This window comes from Protopterus annectens, chromosome 7.part0 (assembly GCF_019279795.1).
Source record: "Protopterus annectens isolate FY-2018-M chromosome 7.part0, PAN1.0, whole genome shotgun sequence".
In the NCBI taxonomy this organism is placed as follows: Eukaryota; Metazoa; Chordata; order Ceratodontiformes; family Protopteridae; genus Protopterus; species Protopterus annectens.
Genome location: NC_056739.1, coordinates 529,572,617 through 529,584,722, shown reverse-complemented (window position 1 = coordinate 529,584,722; position 12,106 = coordinate 529,572,617).

Sequence of the window (12,106 nt, the reverse complement as noted above, 5' to 3'; positions counted from 1 at the left end):
CCAGCTGCAGAGGTGTCTGCCACTCAGGCAGGATGCTATCCTTAGGCTCCACGAATGGCCCGGTGTGTTTCCGTGCTTGTATTGGTGTCAGTGTAGGTCCACATCAGACTGGTATTGCAGTAACTGTAGTATTTCATGCCACCTGACAGGTTATGCCAGTACTGGGTTCAGAGTGCTTAGTCCACAGTTTGGCCATGTGTTTCCATCTCATACATGTGTTGTACATCCATGGGTAGGGGATAGGGTTGACTGTGTACATGTGGCAGCTGTGACATTACTACATGACTCACATATTCCACAACTGTATCATAGAGGTGACTGACAACTGACCTTTGCACATGCTACCATAGTATTGAGATTGCATTGGTGATTAACAGCACATAGGGCCAATGCTGAACAAGATACATAGGTCCATAGGTTCATACTAGGCTATCTGCCCTAGGGCATTTATACACCTAGCCAGAATGTGTGTGGCTTTCACCATGCATTGTAAATCTATCTTGCTATGCCCTTTTCCAAGGTTAGTATACTGTGCCTCTGTCTAACAGTGACACATAAGTGATACCCAGGGTAAACCTACAATGTCACATCCAGTCATTAATATCCCTCTTGAAGATAGTCACTGAGTGATTCTGCCTAACCTCTATTGGGATATTATTCCAGAGTGAAGGGAGCCTCTGAGTTATGAATGTGTCCCTCCAGCATGTCCTATGTATATCACTCTTGAGGTTCAAGTCTTTCCAGTGTGTAGCCTGATGGGATCTGGATATTCTGAGGTGCAGCATGGCCATTAAGTCAGGGTTTGACATGGCTTTATATGTCAGGCACAGATTGCCTATGAAGAGGCAGTATGCCACTGAGTAGAGCTGCTGTTTCTTTAACCAGTCAGTATGTGGCATCTGTTTGAGCCCTTTGATCCTCTTGTTGAGGTACTTTTGTGGTCTTTCCAGTTGCTGCAGGTGTCTGGTAAGGTGCATGCCGACAGGGGCATTGTAGTCAATTATGGGCATGATGAGGGATGAGTAAAGAGGCACAATGTCCTCCCCTGATCTACATGTGAATCCCTTCATGATGATGTGGCCTATATAGAATATTTTCCTAACCACTTTGGCCATGTTGTTGTCAAATGAGAGAATGCTATCAACTTGTGTACCCCAAGGTCCATAATTAATTCGTCTGCACTTAATGGATTAACACATATGTGGTACTTTGTGGTCACTTTGTTTTTGACAAAGGGGATGACTATACACTTTTTGGCATTCAGCTTGAGGCCATGGCTGTGGCACAAGTCATGTGTTTCCAAGAGGCTCTTTTGGAGGATGCGTGTGCTAGCTGGAGAGTTGATTATGGCGTCCGGTCGGTTTGCAGTCATCTGCGACTTGCTCAGCCACAGTACTTCCATGTTGGCCTGTTCCTCTGATAAATATATACTGAACAAGACAGATCCCAGGGCTGAGCCTTGTGGGACACCACTTGTAACTGGTTTTGAGGCTGACATGGCTCCAGCAATTCTAACCATGTGTGTTCTGCCCTTGAGCCACTGTGCAATATCTGTAGTGACATAGGGGTTAATATGTACACTGGTGATCTTCCCTAGAATGCACAAGTGGGGTATTGTATCAAAGGCTTATGCAAGGTCCAGGTAGGCTGTGTAGACCACCTTCCCCCTTGACAGTGGCCTTGGTGACTGTTTCAAAGAAATCAAACAGGTTTGAGAGGCAGGATCTGCCATTAACAAAGCCAAACTGTGTATGATGACATGTCTGTAGGTCCCCAATATCTATATGTATGAGGTTCATGATGATCCTTGCCATAGCTTTGCAGACCAAGCTATTCAGACGTATGGGGCGAATAGTGTCCAGGATCCGTTAAGGCACCACCTGAATGTAGAGGGACCACTGTTGCTGTACGCCACTCTTTGGCCACATATCGTGTAGTAAGGCTGGGATTGAACAGTAGTGTTATGTCTGGGTGTAGCTCTTCTTGGGGTTCATGTAGGACACAGCCTGGGACACTGTCTGGTCCCATTGATGCAGTGTTTATTGCTTTGGAGAGTGCAGCTCTTACCTGAGCATCTGAGATGTCAGGGGGAGCAGCACTCTGCTGGGAGAAATATTTGCCCTTTTGTTTGTGGAGGGGGGGAGAAGGTAGCAGTGAACCTGTCCACTAGGATGTTGGCAATGTCTGTGTGTTTGGTATTTCGTGTGACATCTTGGACTACCTCTGAGCATATCTGGGTATTACCACCCAGGTTCCTAACATAACTACAGAAAGCCTTGTGATTATCCTCAGTGTCTTGTGGAATCTTCTCTCAAAGATGGCCTTAGACAATCTTATGGGTGCCTGTAGTTGTCTTCTAATACTCATCAGTGATGCCTTCACATTTTGGGAGTTTGTTGTATCATGTAGTAGCTTCATCCTTCTATTGTATAGTTTGTTTATGGCTGGTGTCCAGCACACAGAACATCTGCCTTTGGAGGATTGGGTCTTGCTTTCATTTGGGATTGCATGATCCATGCATTCCTGAATGTGTCCATAGAATGCCTTTATACAGGTATCTGCAGTCTGGTCCATATTTTCAACAGGCCTGGGGCTTTGAAGGTTTCCACATCATTTATGAGGAGTGTGAACATGCTTGACATGAGTTGTTGACTGTATTCTTCTGTGCAGGGGTGGCCTTGGGATGTGAATATCCAGTGAGATTAGTTTATGGTCTGATCTTACCAGTGAGGGATACACTTCTGGTCTGGAGCATAGAGTCCCCATGTTGGTGATGATCAGTTTCAGTATGTTTTCCCCTCTTGTGTGAGTGGTAACAAGTTGTTCCATAGCATATTGGTATATAAATTCCAGTAATCTGTGGGCTAGGGTGTTGGAGCTACAGTCATGCTCCCAGTCTATGTTTGGGTAGTTTAACCCACCCAATATAATGGTGTATGGACAGACCTACATATTTCCAACTGTTTTCAGGAAGGCCAAGTGCGGTTCTTGTGTTTGTGAGGGTGGTCTTTAGCAGGCTATAACCTGGAAGGCAGTTTTACCCATTGTTACCTGCATATGGATAGTCTCTGATGTTTGGTGCTTTGCCACCAACCTGGAGGTGTGGGTATCTTGGATGAATATCAATACACCCCCTCCTTTTGTGGTTTTGTGCAAGTTTTGGGCCTGAAATGCATAGTATGAGGTATAACTTGGTAGTGCTGGAGTGCTGTTGGTAGCCCTGAATCCAGTATCTGTTACTGCACAGATAGTGATGTTCCCCATGCTGAGGAATGTTTTGAGTGTGTGCATCATCAGGTTTAGAGTCCTGCAGTGGCATATATGACTGCTCACGTGGACAGATGCCAGGTAATTCATATGCAAAGTGTCACAGGCAACGTACATGTGCACAGGAGAAAACGTGACATTCTGTCAAGTGAGACATGAACATACATATAGTAAGCTATGCAGATGTCACTAGGAGTCCACAGAAGCTGTGTAACTCTGCATGGCAGGTCGGATCAGTATTCCAGGGTAACTGCAAGGAAACATGCATGCAAACATAGCTACTGTAAGCAGGGCTGCATGTAGTCCATTGTACAACAAACAAGCTGTACCACTTTCAGTAGGTAACACTGCAAATGCTCACCAGCTGACATATGAATACCTATGTCACCAAAGGTGATACTTACCAGACCACGGACACAAATGACATGGCCAGACATGCTGCATCCCACATGAACACATATCTCAAGCAACACAGACCTCACAATGTCAGTGTTCTCAACAGGCACAGCCCATAAGGCCAAACACAATGTGTGACACACCTATAATAGGTGATGCCATAGTCAGACACACTGACGTCCCGCCCTCCAGACTGAGCAAGGTGAGGGTCACATTTAGCTACCTGTCGGGTGATAGAACGTGCCACATAACACAAGCACTCAGGTCACTCCACAGCAAGTACAAGTATGAGGCAGTCATTGTCCATGCTGGTGTGAACAACCTGAGACGTACCTCCCTGGACCACATGGAAAGAGACACAGAGGAGCTCTTACATCACCCTCTCAAACTCAGGAATCCCACACAGCCTTCATGACGACACAGGAGAGTATAGATTTCTCTGCAAACACCATCGTACTGGGTGACGTCAACTACCCAAACATAGACTGTGAACATTACTCAAGCCACAATACCTAAGCTCTAGGGTTCCCAAAGTTCAGAAACTCTTTAGCTATGGAACAGGTAGTCAACAGTCCCACAAGAGGGGAAAATATACTAGACCTGATCATCACAAACATGAGTACAAAATGCTCACCACTTGAAGTATATCCCTCATTGTTGCAATCGAACCATATACTAATCACACTGGAGTACTGGATCCCCCACATATGCAAACCTCAAACACATTGATGTGTGTGTGGGAAATGCCCCCATTAGCAACTGTGATAGTACACTACAGGATGCAGATTCCCCTTTTGAAACACTGATGATGTCAGCACTCTATAACTATATTACCTGAATTAAAGATCTCCAGTAATTCGTATAGCGCGCTCTACTAATGCGTCTTTCTCCAGTGTCATAACATAGTTAGGTAGAGGTTTGAATCCTGCAAAGGGAATGTATATGTTTTAATATGAGTGGGGTTTGTGTGTGTATAATGCAGTGAGGGAAAAGTGCCTTTTGCCAACTGGGAGAACACACTACAGGGGGCACATCCCTCTTCCTAAACACAGATGATGTCAGCACCCTCTAAGTACAGCATTAGAAAAGATTTCGCCCACTAATGCAAATAGCACACTCTGCTAATGTCTCTGTCTCTATTATCATAACACAGTTAGGTAGGGGTTTGAATCTTGCAAATGGAAAGTATGTGTTTTAGTGTTAGTGTGTGTGCACAATGCTGGGGGTGGGATGTGGCTTTTGCCAAATGGGGCTATGCACTGCAGGGTGCACATTTCCCTTAACAAACAGTGATGTTGACAGCACCCTATACAAACAACATGACAACAGACAACTGCCAGTACTCAGTATAGTGCTACATGCTACTGTAACATGCACATGTACCAGAATATACCTAGATAGTGTTTTGAAACCTGAATGTGGCAAGTGTGTGGATGTGGGATGTTTCTGTGTGTGCATTTCCGTATGGAAAACATGTTTGATGTGGCAATCAGGATACCACAGTACCTGATGCACACTACACTTTTAAACTAATGAGGTTGCCTGCACCCTGTGAGTACAGGTAGAGAAGAGGAAATCTGTAGTAATCCACATAGTGCACTTTTCAAATGTGCACCTGTCATGTATTGACAGCTACTCATGTAGGGTAATAAATAATGGAAATGGCAGGTGAGCGTGTGCATGTGTGGAGGTAGCAGGGTGTGTGTAAATGCATGTGTGACAGAACAGATACATAGCAAGGCTCATAAGGCAAACCCACATCCATACGTATCACAAAGGATGAGGAACTAAGAGTAATGCTACTCAACACCAGAAGTGTAGACCTCAAGATACACGCACTCAAAACTCTACTTAGCATTATGGACATCGATATCTGTGCAGTAACAGAAACCTGTTTCAGGTTTCCCGGGAGCACACCAGCACTACCAAGTTATACCTGTTACCATTCTTGTCGGCCCTAACACTTGGACCAAACAACAAAAGGAGGGGGAGTATCAATATTCATCAAAGATTCCCACACCTCCACATTGGTGGCAAAGTGCCACATAGGTGTTAAGCCATTAAGTACAGAAGAAGTAATTGGGTCCTGGGGAACACACTTGATAGCAATCTGTCATTTGTCAACCACGTGGCCAAAGTGGATTGAAAGACATGTTATATAGCCCAGCTAATCATGAAGGGATTCACATGTACAGCAGGGGAGGTCATCATACCTCTTTACTCATCCATCATCAGGCCTATAATTGAGTACAATGCCCCTTATAGGATGTACCTAACCAGACACCTACAGCAACTGGAAAAACCCCAACAGTACCTCATCAAGAGCATCTAAGGGCTGAAACAGATGCCATATGCTACCCAGTTAAAGAAAAGCCAGCTGGACTCAGTGGCATACTGCCTGTTCAGAGGCAATCTGTGCCTGCCATATACAGCCATGTCCAACCCAGAAGTAATGGACATGCTGCACCTCAGGAAATCAAACTCCCATACTGCCACACGCTCAGGAGACCTGAACCTTAGCACTGACATAAATAGGACATGCTGGAGGGACATATTCCTAACCCAGAGGCTCCCTTCACTCTGTAATGAACTCACAGTACAGGTTAGGCAGAGTCCCTCATTGACTCTCTTCCATAGGAATCTGGATGAGTGGATGGAGATCATAGCTGTACCCCGGGTATCACTTCTATGTCACTGTTAGACAGAGGCACAGTATACTAACCTTGGAAAAGGGCATAGCAACATAAATGTTAATTGGGTGGCAAAAGACAAACACATTCTACTAGGCTTATCAATGCCCTTGGGCAAATAGCCTAGTATGAACCTATGAACCTATGTGTACTGCTATAGTACTTCTGCCATATGTTGCATGTGTGTGTGCTGTGGGGGATGCGCAGGTAATGGCCAGATATTTCTGCACAGGCAACACGTCTGAAACACTCTGGGTGTTTATCCCTACATACTGTATGTGTGTTGCCATCCAACCCTGTGATGTGGACACACATTACTCAGCCTGGATATACATATTCCAACAACACCACAAGCACAGTACACTACCTTGCTATGTATGTATGTACTTACACAGTTATTCACTAGTTAGGACTGTGATGCTATCCATGCAGCCCACTGGGACAGTGGAAGCCACAACACACACTGCTGGCCCCTTTGCAAAAGCTTACCACAGACATCCCACATAGTGCATGTAATGTGCACACACATATCTAACCCAGACCGTATGCACACCACTTACTTATCCTGTCCAGTGGACTACAGATACAGGCACATTGTATAACAATAGCAGGAGGCTACTGCAGCACAGGGCAGATTCACATGAAGGCAAGGCATCTGTGGTCAGCAGTGGTAAGATGCTTCACATTCACCAAATGCACAGATATTGGCAACATTGTTGCAGACAGTTTAGGTGCAGGTACCCCCCCCCATTCTCCTACACAAGTGGAATTAGTTATCACAGATGACTGTAACCTCCCTTTCATCTCACATGTCCAGGTGAGGGCCACCCTCAACATTGCAGAACACACAGCATCACTGTTACAAAATGGTATCCCTGGATGTGTGATACGTTCACCCCTAGAGGACATAGCACCACATTACAGACTGATATTAAACCCTGGCCATACTACAGGATATGTACCTGAACAGTGCCATACATACACAGTGGTCCCACACCAATGAGGAGGAACCTCTACTGACCCTAAACTACTGCATCATATGCATAACTGGCCTTGTGTTCTAAGCTATGGAAGTTTTAAGTATGGACGACATGTACAGCAATATTACATATGTATATATATCAGGACTATGTACACACAACCTATCTCATGGACATACCTATAGATAGTGAACTATGATACATTTGGAGGTTTCACAGTAAACACAGTATTAACCTGCTACTTTGCATTACCTGTGTTTGTGTCAGCTGTTGCTGTGTCAGTGGTGCTACTTGCTGTTTGCTGCTGCTACTGCTGGTTTTGTTTCTGGCTGTCTTTATTTATTTATTTTATTTATTTAACATTTGTTGACCGGGAATGTCCGACTAGGTTCCACAGATCCTGTTTTCAGCGGAGGCCCGGGGAGAAATTATTTCTTTTTTTTTCTCTCTCTGTCTCTCTCTCTCTTTCTCTGTCGGTTTTGTGCAATGAATGTATTGCATGTGTGGAGTGTGAGTACTGGATGCTTTTGTAGATATCTGCATAGGTCCATGTGATGGCCTCTGCACCAATTGTAAGGCAGCATTTGCTAATTGCATGCAGCCAGTTGTGTACTGATTGCATGTCTCACTGTGATTTCAGGACAGTGCTATATAAGGGCATGTGAGATAGGCATTGCCCTTTCAGATTGTAAGGGCGTGGACCATGCTGGTATGCTGTCGACAGTGTTCTGTGAGTGTGAAGGTTAGAACGTCTCTCATGCTTCATGCTGTGTTGTAAATTCAGGTTGCTGCATTTCTCTCACATGTTCCCTGTAGTGAGTGTGTATGCATACTGACACCTACAACTATATTTCATATGTATTGATATATATATATATATATATATATATATATATATATATATATATATGTGTGTGTGTACATATACATACTTTCATATATGTACATTAGCTGACATTATTGGGTACAAGCTAACAATTAGCAAGGCTGTTTCTGTTAACACTGAACTAGTATGGGAATCCAGTAATTGGGACAGTAAAAGTCTGCCTGACATGCTTTGGGTAGTACACATCCTATATTGCCTTTATCTTCATTCCTACTATTACATGTTCTACTTATTTTAGCACTATATTCCTGTATGAGAGTCATGGCTTACTGGTAGGTCATACAGACTAGTGTTACAATGGTGTTGTGGTAGGGCCTACTAGTATGCTTTTATTTTGCTTTCAAATTGAGTACAGGGCCTATCAATCAAAGTGCTGGAGGCACCTTTAGGTAGTTAAAGGGGTTAGTAGGTCTCACAGGAGTCAGGCTGTGTTGCAGATTCTAGTTGCTGCATTTATCTTCACTGTTTCCTGTAGTGAGTGTGTATGGATACTGACACCTACCACTATATTTCATATGTATTTATATATATATATATATATATATATATATATATATATATATATATATATATATATATATGTATGTGTACATATACATACCTTCATATATGTACATTACCTTACATTATTATGTACAAGCTAACAATTAGCAGGGCTGTTTCTGTTAACACTAAACTAGTATGGGAATCCAGTAATTCGGGCATTAAAAATCTACCTGACATGCTTTGGGTAGTACACATCCTATATTGCCTTTATATTGATTCCTACTATTACATGTTATTTGTTTTAGCACTATATTCTGGTATGAGAGTCGTGGCTTAGTGGTAGGTCATACAGACGAGTGTTACAGAGGTCCTGGGTTCGAGACTGAGAGTGGGAATTTATTTTTCTTTCGGAATGAGTACAGGACTTGTCAATCACTTTTAAGCACTTAAAACCAGGTCTGCGCTCGTTTGCACGGTGCTCACGCATGCGCACTGGCAGTGAGCTCAGCGCACACAAGCGCACACCTGCGCTATTTTCTTTGAAATAAAAGAAAAAGGGGTGACAGGAAAGTGGTGAAAAAGGGGTCACAAAGAGGGTAAAACAGTAGGGAAACAAGCTTGGAATTTGCAGGAAGGATGTAGGTGAGGCCCATAGCTGCCCATGTCTTTCTCAGCAACAGCTGTGCATTTGTATGCAATTTGGTGTGACATTTGGAACCTTCCACCCCTGAGAGAGGTGTCCGGACAACATTATTACCTGTTGTACAGCCAATTGTAATTAACAGTTTCGATGTCCAGCGGACATGTGTGCAACATGGGCAGCTATGTATGGGGCATAATTTTTTTGTGGGTACAGAGTGCCCTTTTTTTTTTTTTTTATCAGGTGAGAGTGGTATGTCAGATGAGGTAGTCGGTATAGCTGGGGAGGTAGGTTGGGTAGGTTAACAGACAAGACAGACAAGACGCATACAGGGGCAGTGAATGACACATGTGGGGGGATTACACAATTGACGGGGATGGAGGTTGGGATATCCAGGGCACATGAGCCCACAGATGGCAACAGTGGAACTGATATCCCCACCCATAGGCAGTTGCCACTGTTCCTTCACAGCCCAGGATGGGGCTGTGCTGGGGGCTGTGCAGGCGGGACAACGGGCATGCCCGTAAGCTGCGCCACCTGGGCCTCAAGCTGGCATCGGGGCCCAAGAACAGAGTCTTGGATCTCCCTTCACACCACAGACCAGACACCTTGGAGGGTGAGTGGACGAGCTCCTCCGGCCACGCTTGCAGAGGGGGGACGGGCCCCATCCACTGCAGCGCTTCCACCCGAAGGTGGCACAGGGCCACCGGAGGAGGGTCCAGCCTGGGCACTAGTGCCAGGTGCAGTAGCCAGCTGAGGTGGGAGAGGTGGGTCCACTGGGACCTGCCTTCCCAAGCATTCTAGGTTTGTGAGTATGTTATGTTAGTTTGGGTTAGTGGCATATTATTCCATTCAAATTAGTTGTAACAGCATGCATTGGTATTCCCATTAAACAAACACCCAGATATTAACACCATTGAACAGCGGGCATATCAATATCACATGCATTATTTGAACAGAAATACACAATCAAACAACATGCAGGGTTGATTAATGGCAACAGGCCATGAGGTTTGCAGGTATGAACAGGGCACATGCAACAACAGACATGCATATATTTTTGAAACAGGACAAATGTCCATGGTTAATGAAATGTACACATACCAATATTTAGTGAGTGTTTTAATTTGCAATTATAGGGTGGGGTGGAGAAAGAAAATGATGACACATTCATAAATTATACATTGATATACATTTGTAATAAAAACACAATTAACTTGTGGGTGATAGTTTCAAAATGATTTTTAATTGACTGTCATGCTAGACCTGTTACAGATACATCACTATCCTAGTTATTTTGAATTTGATCAGATACATCATCCTGCTACACTTTGATGACAGAGCAGGGGACAACTATGGATGTTTAGTATGTCAGACAATCATTCATTCTATCTGCAAATTGTTGACTGTCATCACCATATACAGATTTTAGCCTGAACATTCAAGATTCAGACACACTGAAATCAGTTTGGGATGTTAAGTTTTAATTCCCACATGCATTTAGTTCTGTAGAACCACACTGAAGCCTATATATTCAGGAGTTATTACTACTTTATTCATTGATACATGACCCTTTCTGTCACTCTCACACATCCTGCAATTTCACAGTTCAGGTTGGTACTTCTAGGCTTTGTTCACATATTAGACCTGTGGTGATTCCAACACTTTCCAGCAGCCTCACTTCTGTCATGATTCAGCATTTCAACAGGGGATATATCTCACATGTGATTACCTCAGATTCTGAAGCTGTACTCTTGAGACTACTGCAGGTTATACTACATTTAATTAATGGTGGGACATCTGTATTACAGCCCTATTTATTTCTATCAATTATATTTCCAGTTACACTTGCATACTGATGAACTTGTTGCAACCATACCTGCAGACTTTCACTTGTTGCTTGCACATTATATTACTTTTAATCAATACACTGCAGTGTTCTGCTACATACTACACTATAATATTTATTTACAAGTACTAGGTGAGGTTACTAACCTGCATGGTGGCGCAGCCGTGCCAGCCTGTGGTCATATGCCCGTCGATTCATAGAGCGGACACCTGCAGCTGTAATACAAAATGAGTAATATTGGGCTACACATCTCCATGGTATCAGCTAGTTGAATTCCTTACATACATAAGTAAAATGTAACTTACTCAGTAGTGGGGCATTGGGCATATCCCAGACCTCCTGGATCCATTGGGTCAACTGGTCTTGTTTACGTCGCTTCAGGGCCGCATGGTGGTGACGGACCTGCTCACCAGTACGTGGAATCCCAGTAGCACTAGTGAGATCATGAGCCAACTGGTCCCATGCCTCCGCCCTGTACGCTCCCCATGAGACCTGGCCCTGCATGAGTTGGGCCTCATGATGATGAACTAGGAGCCAGACCATGTATCTGGACTCCTCAACGCCCCACTGCTGTGCTCGAAAGCAACGTCCCTCACCTACTCCACTCATTCTGCCTGCAGGTGTATTCTACAATCGTTTATGCTGTGTATTCCCGCCTATGGGGCTTATATATGCTGATTTTCCTGCACATTGCTCTGATTGGCCATTTTGAAATTGTATCTACTTCACAGAAACTGCTTTCTCATGCTCCATTTTGGATTATATCCTATATATATGCTATTTCTGCATTTCTAAGTACTGCTGTCATGGCTTAGTGGTTTAGTACCTTGACTCTAGTGCATGGTATCCTGGGTTCAAATCTGACCACTGATTTTTAATTTTCATGACTGTCTAGAAATGAGTTAAGGACCT